Here is a 10,767-nt window from a genome sequence, read left to right on the forward strand (position 1 = left end):
AAAGAGGAGTCTGGTGGTGAGGTTTGGTCGTCCAAGGCTCGATTGGATGTTCTAGAAAAGCAGACTATAACCATTTAAGAATATGTTAATGGATTTATGGCAAAGAGGATACTTATCACAGACATAGGGGATACAGATGCGTTCCATGCCTTCATATCAGGCTTGCAAACTTGGGCTCGCGGTGAGGTGATGTGTTGGATCCCGACCAACTACAAGGAAGCATTGGATGCGGCCATCAAAGTGCATTTCAACGATAACCTGCAAAAGGGGAATACGACGAGGTCGAGGTCTACGTTTAGCAAAGGGGCCAAACCAAGAGGAACATATAGCAAAGGGAAATTCAAGAAGAGTTTCTCTAAGAATGAGTCCTTAGGGTTCCGGAAAGGTAGATCCAGTGGCTAGCAATCAAGTATGTGGGGGAGTTAAGCAAAAAGAGACAAACCCAGGGAATGTCCCTACCCGAAAAAGGCCAGAGCCAATATGGCCATTAAGTCGAGTGAAATCCAAACTAAGGTATGTGATCCAATCCTTAGCTCAAAGTTACTCATTACATGAGCAACTTTGGTAGAGAGTCGTTCACGACATTTACTAACCCTTCGAGGGAAGTTCAAAGGTAGCTTTGTTAAGATGCTTATTGACATAGGTGCTTTGGATAATTTTGTGGCTATAGACATAGTCTAGCAAGCCAAACTAACGATGTAGCGGCTGGAACCAAGGACGATAGAGTTTGTTCAAGGTAGCCAAAGCACCGATGAGATACTTCGACAAACAAAAGTTGAAGTAGGGACATGGAAAGTAGACATGGATTTCACTGTGTTGGACATAACGGGATTTAACGTAATCTTTGGAATAGACTGGTTCAATCAGTTCGTAATAGCCCTGCATGGACAAGGGAGGAACCTTGTGGTACTAGTGAATGCCTGGGGAGAACGATCTAGGGTGGAGGCCTAAGATCTAAAGGTAGGGCAATGTAAGGCCAAAGACTCTTACTTAAACTTAGTGTCCACGAGAGGAAAACTCACTAAAGGAACCAAGGCAACATTTTTATGCTTACTCTCGGTGAAGAGTGACAAAAAGACAGGAACGAAAGAAGTACCTTTAGTGATCCAGCGGATGTTAGCCCAATTCTAGGATACCATGCCAGAGGAGCCACCGACAGAGTTGCCCCCCACCCGACCGATAAAACACAAGATTGAGCTGGTCGAGGGTGCTAAGGTGGTGGTTCGTCCCCCCTATCATTTGAGAGAAAAATAACTCAAGGAGCTCAAGTGCCAACTAGAAGAGTTAGTTGACAAAGGGTATGTTAGGTTGAGCGAGTCGTTGTATGGGGTGCCAGTGTTATTTGTGAAAAAGAAAGATAAATCTATGCGCATGTGCATAGACTACCAGTTGCTTAACAAGTATACAAAGAAGAACAAGTACCCTTTGCCAAGGATTGAGGACCTGTTCAATAGGTTGGGAAAGGCAAAATATTTCTCGAGGATTGACCTAAGGTCAGGATACTACCAGATCAGGGTAGCAGAGGAAGATATCAAGAAGACAACCTGTCAAACAAAGTATGGGAGCTTTGAGTTTCTAGTGATGCCCTTTGGGTTGTGCAATGCGTCAGTAACGTTTTCGGCACTGATGAACCATATCTTTATACCCTATCTGGATCAATTCATTGTCGTTTATATTGATGACATCCTGATCTATAACAAGATGCTAGAGGAACATGTCAAACACTTGACAAAGGTGTTTGAGAAACTAAGGGAACACAAACTATATGCTAAAGAGAGCAAATGCGACTTTGCTCAACAATAGGTAAAGTTTCTTGGGCATGTGGTGGGCCAAGACGGGCTCAAAGTGGACCCTAAGAAGGTCCAAGCGATCCAAGAATGGGAGCGACCATCGAATGTACATGAGTTGAGGGCATTCATGGGGCTATGCAACTACTACCGAAAGTTTATCAGACACTATTCGAGAGTACCCTTACCCTTAACGAACCAAATGGGTAAAGGGAAGATGGTATGAACAGCAGAATGCGAGGCGGCATTTGTCCACCTCAAAGGGAAGTTGAGGAAGACACTTATGTTAGTGTTATTTGACTTTGGTAAGGACTTTGAGGTAGAAATGGATGCTTCAGACTTTGCATTGGGCTCAGTTTTGAAGCAAGACAACCATCCAGTGGTGTTCTTTTTGAAGAAGTTGAACAAGGCTCAGCAAAAATGGCCTGCCCACGAGAAGGAATTATTTGCGGTGGTCAAGGCACTCAAGGAGTGGCGACACTACCTTGGGAGGCACTTTAAAGTTTACACAGATAATGTGGCAACAAAACACTTCTTGTCACAACCTGATCTAAGAGGGAAATAAAGTCGGTGGGCCAATGCTTTGGTTGAGTTTGATTGTAAGATTCTGTATAAACCTAAGAAGAGCAATATCGTGGCAAATGCTCTAAGTCAAAAAACAAGCTTGAAGTTAGCGATATCTAGCGTGATAGCAACCTTTTGGTCTAGCACAAGAAGTGTTGTTGAAGAACCAAGAGGCGCGAGAAGCTCACCAGAGAGGTGAGTTGCCAACATAAGAGAAAACAGGTTATGTGGAACGCAATGGACTTATCTATTATAAATAAACGAAAGTGTATATTCCTAAAGGGGAATTAAGGAAGGTAGCCTTAGAAGAGTGTTATGATGGACCTCTTGCGGGATACGGCAGAGTGCTCAAGATGATGGGCTTACTCAAGTGGAAGTATCACTGGCCAGATATGGCTAATGACGTCCAAGACTTTGTAAAGTCATGTCCAACATGTCAGCAAGTCAAAGCCATGACTAAGGCTAGTGGGGGCTTGTTACAAAGCATCCCAATTCCAGATCAGCCATGGAAATGTCTTACAATGGACTTCATCACGGGACTCCCCCCAAGCGAGGGTTCGATGCGATATTCGTGGTGGTGGACCGATTTTCAAAGATGGCACATTTCATACCCACCACCACGGAAGTGGATGCGGAAGGTGTAGCAAAGCTATTCTTCGAACAAGTGGTTCGAGTGCGGGGAAGGCCAGAAGAGATCATCTCAGACCGAGATAAGATCCTCAAGGATGAGTCTATGGGAAGTCATCAATGGGTGAGCTATTGAAGGTCCTGTGGAACTCGGCGTGGCCGAGTATCATGGAGAGTTACCTACAGTGGAGGCATTCACGGCAGAAAGACTCAACATTTGGAATCTGGGCTCAACAAAAGCAAACCAAGTACGCGAACCAGAAGCGTCGGGATGTAGAGTTCCAAGCTAGGGAGAAGGTGTGGCTGAACACCAAGAACCTCAGGCTACCAAGTGGGATCAGTCAGAAGTTGACCCAAAGGTAAAAATGCATGTATTCTTGTAAATGAATTGATCTTGAGTTCCTTAAGCAAGTTCGCAGGGCCTTACAAGATTGAGGTATGAATCGGTAAAGTGGCTTACTGTCTTCGACTTCCTCGAGAGATGGGGAAGATGCACCTAGTGTTCCACGTGAACTTACTTAAGCTGTACTTTGAGGATCTGCTTCGCAAGGACTAAGTAAGACCTTTACATGAGGTTATCCAAGGGGAAGAGGAATACGAAGTCGAGGCCATCCTCAATGCGCACAAGAGCAAGCGACAAGGACGTGAGGTGAGAGAGTTCCATATGAAGTGGAAAGGATTTCCACACTGCGAAGCAACATGGGAACCGGAGGAGAACCTAGTGAACGCATAAGATCTAATGGAGGAATTTCTGCAAGACAAAACTTTATGTACTTATACAAAGTTTAATTAAAGTATCAATTTGTGAAGTTGAGCAATGGCATATGTTGGGACTCGAAGGCATGCCGAAGGTAAGCTAATTAGCATGGGTTAGCTAGGTCGACCAGGTGTAAGCACTATGCCCGACTCCCCACGGGGATGTCCAATCCGTAGACGTATTCTACGGAGGTTGGGTTCGAGTCCCAACCCCCTAGTAAAGCAAGGCTGGGTTCAAGTCCCGACCCCATACTAGGGCATGGTGAGGTGAGGGGTATAGGGACATCTATATTCCATTGTCATGGGCTCTTGGCCGGGGAGGCTAACATAGGCACACTGCTAAGTGGGGGGATGCCCCCAGAGACATGGTCAACAAGTTGTAGGGTTTAAAAAGAGACGTTCGATGTCGGCATCGAACTTCTTCTATGGGTGGTGGAGTTGTAAAGAACCAACTCCCTGAGGTGTTATAGGCTAAAGGATCCCCGAAAGCATGACCAAAATAATAAAGAGTTCATCAGATGGGACTGAGTCCGAGATCGAATCCAAGACCGACTTTGAGACCGAGTTCGAAATAGAGTCCGAGATCAAGTCCGAAGTTCGAGACCGAGTTCGAAACCGAGTTCAAGACTGAGTCCGAGATCCGAGAATGGGTTCAAGACCGAGTCCGAGTTCGAGTCCGAGGTCGAGTCCGAGATCGGGTCCGAGGTCGAGTCCGAGATTTATTTCGAGACCAAGTCCGAAGTCAGGTCCAAAATCGAGTCTGAGACTGAGTCTGAGTACTAATACAGGTCAAGGGGTGAAAGCCCAAAGTGTGCGTCTCCCCGGGGGGGCTGCAGGGGTTCCAAAAGTATAGTAGGGATAGTGAAGTAATTTTTGTAGATGTAGTGCTAGTAAAACTTTTTATAGCTTTATTTTTTATAAATTTTCTTATAGAAAAGCTTATTGCATATTCAAATCATTTATTTATATATTAAAATCTTTTACGCTTGACTGAAACTCTTTTAATGATTGTGGGGGATGAGATCCAAAAACCTAAGCATTCTCCACAAATATAAGTGCTCCATTTTTTATTGTACTTTCAAAATAAAAATAATTTTCTTATTCTTTTATGATTTAATGGCCCACTTTGTCATCAAAGACTCTCCCTAAGTTTAAACTTCCAAGTTAATCCTTAACATTTTACATTGATAATTCGATATTATAAAATAATATTTTATCTTTATTAGCTTTCAAACCAATATTATAAGATGGGGACTTAACCGTCTCAACTAAGTCACTGTAAGTCATGTCATCAAATAGACTTATGTTTGTTAAAAAGAATGCTCAGTTAAACATTGATTATTGCATAAATCTTAAAAAGAGTAATTATGGGTTTTTTTTTTGTCTAGGCTAATTTCTAAGAGGATAAAATTCTATATTAATAAATCACAATCATCAACAAATGTGAATTACTTAGGAAAGAAAATAAACACTCTTGCCATTTTCTTTCTAGAATTAAGTGAAGGTCTAGAATAATTATATATTGTTGTTTTAGGACTAGAAACTATAACAACTTTTTGTAAATATTGTAGGATGGTTTTTGTTGCTTCTCTTTTTTTTAGTGTCATTATTTTATGAGGATGTGGTTCTTTTAATCCAATTTGAAAAACAATATGACATGGAAAACTTATCCCAGTTTTACATGCTTATATTACAGTTATATATTTTCTTTTATATGGAAAATTGGAGTGTAAAATATACCCTTTATGGCCACTGTCAAGATCACCATACCTATGATTGCATCTGCAGCCATGATTTATATTACCATGCCTCCCATAATGATTGCAACCATCACAAATTGGAACTATATACTAACTCGAGTGGGATTTACTTCTTTATCATTTTAAAAATTGTAACTTACGGCTATAAGCAAATGCATAATTTTCATTGTGGAAATGATTTTGGCAAGATTATAACTCAAGGTAAATGTAAATATGGCAAAGGTTAGTGTAATAAAATTATAACTCAAGGTTATGGGGTAGGGCATTAAATTAGCCATCATCCTAAATTCATAATGTTCAAAAATGGATCTTCTCAAGTTTGTGAGAACCTAGTCATTGATTATATATAGGAAAAAAATATCTAACTCAGTGAGGGAAGTTTATGTTAAATGATAGGATGCTAAAAAAATTTATACTAGGAAGTTTAATAGATCTTTTCTATGTAGTGATAATGTAAAAAATAAATATCTCCTCAAACAAAATACTTCCTCCAACTTATCAAGAATTGTAAAATCCATACCCATCTCCACAAAATTTTAAATGAAATTGAAAAGTTGGTGAGTGCAACATATAAGGATGAAACATGTTTCATTTCCTTTGAAGACATTATTGACAAAGTGGTAAAACTTCATCTAGTGCTAAAGTGATTTTAGTTATTGATTTTGAATGTCTACTTTAATACCTTTAATTAGAATTTGAATAATATATGGGGTTGTTACAACAAACTTTATTTTGCATAGACAATGGTAAATCGAGCTCACTTAAAAGTAAAGGAGTTAGAATCAAATTAAGAGTTTTACATAAAAGTGTTAGCTTTTATAAAAGATATTAAGTTATACAGTTAAAATAAAGGTTTAAAAGAAAGGATTAACATCCATTTATCAAAGGTTGTAATTACTTATTTACTTTTCTAAGTTAGAGTCAAAAACATTAAATACCATAGTGGGATTATTAAATCAATTAAAGTTGTAAAAAAGGTTTAGCTCATCTCTAAACCTTTTAAACTTTCACCTACATTCCACAATTATGCTTATGCTCAAGAGGCACTTCTCGATCTCAAGAGAGGTGATGGAGAGCAAAATAACCAAAGACTTCCATACAAGCTTTCAAAGTTTATACTTTGGAAGTAGCAAATGATTTAAATGTTTTCTTCTCTAATACTTTACTTCTTATATCACAGTAGTTAAATAAATGATAATGGTAAAAATGTATGTCACTATTCATAGTAAATTCCTTTTTGACTTCTTCTTTCATTTATCATTTTGAGATAACACTTTAAGATTGTTTGTGCAACTGAAATGAATCTTAGCTTTATTTATGGATGTAAGGATAATTTTTGCTATGGTAATGATTTTCGTAACTAGTGTGACAAGATTGCAACTAAGGGTAGATATGAGTGTGGCAAAGGTTGGTGGGGTAGGATTATAGCTCAAGGTGGTGCGGAAGGGCATGAAGTTGACCACCATCATAATTTTTTTATGTTCAAGGATAGATTTTTCAATTTTGGAATTCCAAATATATAATAGAGATATATCATATATCATTTACACAAACTGGCATTCAATTTTGGAATTCCAAATATATAATAGAGATATATTATATATCATTTACACAAACTGGGGAATGCCATGTTGAGTGAAGTCAAAAAATAACTCAATACCATGCCTTAAAGCCTTTTGCTTTCTCATGACTCTACCGTTCAAATATACAAGAAAAACTACCAATTACACATTATGTTATTGTAAAAGAAACAAAAGGGAATTTTTGTGTATTATGAAATTTTCAAGTCATTTTCAAATTCGATTAAAGACATTAATGCAGTTCAAAAAAATTTCAATCCATTTTTTTTTCTTTCCAATTATTTATTTCTCTCCTCAAATGATTCGTAGATGATAGAAATAGAGTTTTAATCAAGCTAAAAATATAAGATTTCTCTGAAGTTCTTTAATTTTATTTTTGATTTATAAATCTACTCCACATGGTATTCTTTGAGGAATGTACAAAACATTGTCAAACATTATGAAAATCTAAAGGTTATGCTTTCAAATAATTTTTTTTCCAACTATTATTTTTATCATGCTAATGGTATTTTTCAAGAAATGGGTGATCTTGCAAATCTTACACTATTTTAATTGTTGCATAATACAATTTGCATTAATTTTAGATTGAAAATTTATGATCAAATATTCTTCTCTCAAAATCTTTCAAGGATGGAGCTAACATTCATGGATACTATGAATGGCTTTCAAGGCATGATTTAGTCTCATTTACATTGACTTAAAATTAATAAAAATGGGATTAAGATAAGCTATTAAAAGTAAATTAAAAGAGATTATTGTTTTTATGATTGCTAAGATATAATCATTACTTTATTTGTATCATAAATAAAACAACTAGCATACATGTGAAATATACTTTGCAAGGTGGTTAGTTTTACATATGTCTTACATATATATATATATATATATATATATATATATATATGTGTGTGTGTGTGTGTGTGTGAGGGCCAAGTGTACGGCTACGATGCCGTATACTAATATTAGCGTAGTGGATTTTGGTAGCCGTCGGATTGGTTTCAATCCGGACCACTCGCTCCTGTATATAAGCTAGGGTTTTTGAATTAATTGATATGCACATTTCTGTATTCCCTTTCCATATTCCATGCATTCACATTGGTGGAGATGAGGGGCACCTTTGATTGTCCCTGGGGAGTGCTTGGATTTGGGATTTCGGTTTAGATCTAGCTTTTGCATTGTCTAGATCTAGCTTTTTCCATTTCCTTTCTTTTGTTCTTTCCTTTCAGGATTTTGGTTTAGATCTAGCTTTTTGCATTGTCTAGATCTACCATTTCTTTCTAGCTTTTTGTCATTTCTCTTCTTTTGCTCTTTCTTTCTCATTCATTTTCATGGCCGATCCGCAATCTCCTCCTTTGACTCTAGAGCAGCAGTTGGTTCAATTGCTTGATGCTATGCACCTGCAATTGAACAACCAAACTCAGTTGATGGCGGCGTTCACGGCACATGGTACAACTCCTCCTGATTTTGGTGCCAATCCTCGCGTTCGGCCGGAGTTCTTTCGTGGGAATCCTGGGGATGATGTGTACCATTGGTTCGATCACTTTACGGTGATTGCCACATATCATTCTTGGGATGATGCTCGGCGTTTGCATGAGTTCCCCACATGTCTTCAAGGGACGGCATTGCAGTGGTACAATGGATTGAGCGCAGCTACTCGTGGCGATTGGAGTGTTCTTCCGGACGTCTTCAAACGCGCCTTCGGACACGCCGACGATTGTGATGATGCATTCCAACAATTGCATCGTCTTCGCCAAGGGCCATCTGAGTCGGTGATGCAATTTGGCATTCGTTTCTGAAGTCTTTTGCTTCGTGCGGAGCCAAATATGTCGGAGCGGATCAAGCTAGGAATGCTGTGGCCAGCACTTCGTCAAGATCTTGTCGGACTTGTGCATGCACTTGCTCCTGCCACTCTTGACGATGCTCTTTGCTTGGCACAACGTTATGAGACGTCGCCTCTTCCACTTCTTGCTACACGTCCTTCAGCTCCAGTTCCTATGAGTGATGGTCCTGTTCCCATGGAGGTTGATGCTGCTGCTACTCGAGTCCAAGGACAAGGGCGAGGACGTGGTCGTGGCCGTGACATTCGTTGCTGGGCGTGTGATGAAGTTGGTCATACTTATCGGCGTTGTCGGCGCTTTCCGGATTGGCGACCTCCATTTCCTGGGTGGAGACCTTGGCGTCAGCAACGTCCCGTTGGTGCTGCTGCGGTGGAAGGTTTGGATACCGAGGTGCATTTGGGAAACGAGGAGTCGCGCGAGTAATGGAGGGACCTTGCGCGAATAAGTTAGTGACCCCTCCATCTTTCTTTCGGGAGTATCATCAAGGGGTTCACTCGGCACCGGTTCATCCAGTGTTTACTTTCCAAGCTCGTTTTTATAACAAGAGGTCTCCTATTCTTCTCTCCGTGTTGGTTGATACAGGTTCGAGTTTATCTTCTATTGCTCGACCTGTTGCCACACGTTGTCGTCTACACTTGCGTCGTGCGGCGGATCCAGTTTTCATTCTTTATGGCAACGGCCGTACACATGCATGTGCACAAGATGAGGCGGACCTGGTTGTGCGTGTGGGTGATCTCGAGCTTGAGTTGCAGTCGTTGCGGGTGGTGCCGAGTCAAGCTTTTGACCTCATTCTTGGTATGGATTGGTTGCAGCACAATCATGCCAAGTGTGACTTTGAGGCTTTTCCCCCTTGTCTCATACTTCCTTATGTTTCATCCATTCCTCTCACTTCTGTACCTCTTCGTCCCTCTACTTCTACCTCTGCTTCCATTACTTTTGTTCCCCCATTATTTCCTCTTGTGTTTCCATCTTGTTCTGCTCTTCCCTTTTCCGATCCCTCCGATGATCTTTGTGTTGCAGCTGTTGACCAGCTCATGAAGGAGTATTCTGATCTCTTTGAATTTGACCTATCGTCTGGGGCCAAGATTGCCACACGTTATCCCATTCCAACCGGGGATGCTCGTCCAATCAAGGTTCCTATTCGTCGTCGGTCACCCAAGGAGATCAAGATTTTACGTGCAAACGTCAAGGAGATGTTGGAGAAGGGTGTTATTCGGAAGTCGCGGAGTCCTTGGGCATGTGAACCTCATCTTGTGACGAAGCTTGATGGGAGTATTCGTTTCTGCATCGACTATCGTCCGTTAAATGAAGTGACGATCCCGGACGTGTACCCTCTTCCTCACACTGCTGATCTCTTGGATCGTCTGGGGCGAAGTCGTTGGTTCACCAAGCTAGATCTTGCTTCTGGGTATTGGCAAGTACCGATGGCTGAAGACGATATTCCTAAGACTGCTTTTCGTACACCATTTGGTTTGTACGAGTTTTTGGTGATGCCGTTTGGTTTGAACAATGCTCCAGCAACTTTTCAGCGAATGATGGACGAGGTTCTTTGCGATATGCCGGAGGTGACGGCTGACTTCATTGATGATGTCTTGATCCACTCGGAGGGGACATGGGAGGAGCATGTTCGTGATGTTTGTAAAGTGTTGGATCGGCTACGCGACGTTGGTTTAAAGCTGAAGCGGTCGAAGTGCGTGTTTGGGTGCAAGGACACAACTTATCTTGGGTACCGTATTTCTCGTGAGGGTTTGCAAGTTGATCCTGACAAACTTGTGGCTGTTCTAAAGTTCCCTACTCCGAAGTGTGTGAATGATGTGCAACGCTTTTTGGGTAAGGTGCAGTATCTCGGTCGTTT

The sequence above is a fragment of the Selaginella moellendorffii genome, unplaced genomic scaffold, assembly GCF_000143415.4.
Source record: "Selaginella moellendorffii unplaced genomic scaffold, v1.0 SELMOscaffold_79, whole genome shotgun sequence".
Classification (NCBI taxonomy): Eukaryota; Viridiplantae; Streptophyta; class Lycopodiopsida; order Selaginellales; family Selaginellaceae; genus Selaginella; species Selaginella moellendorffii.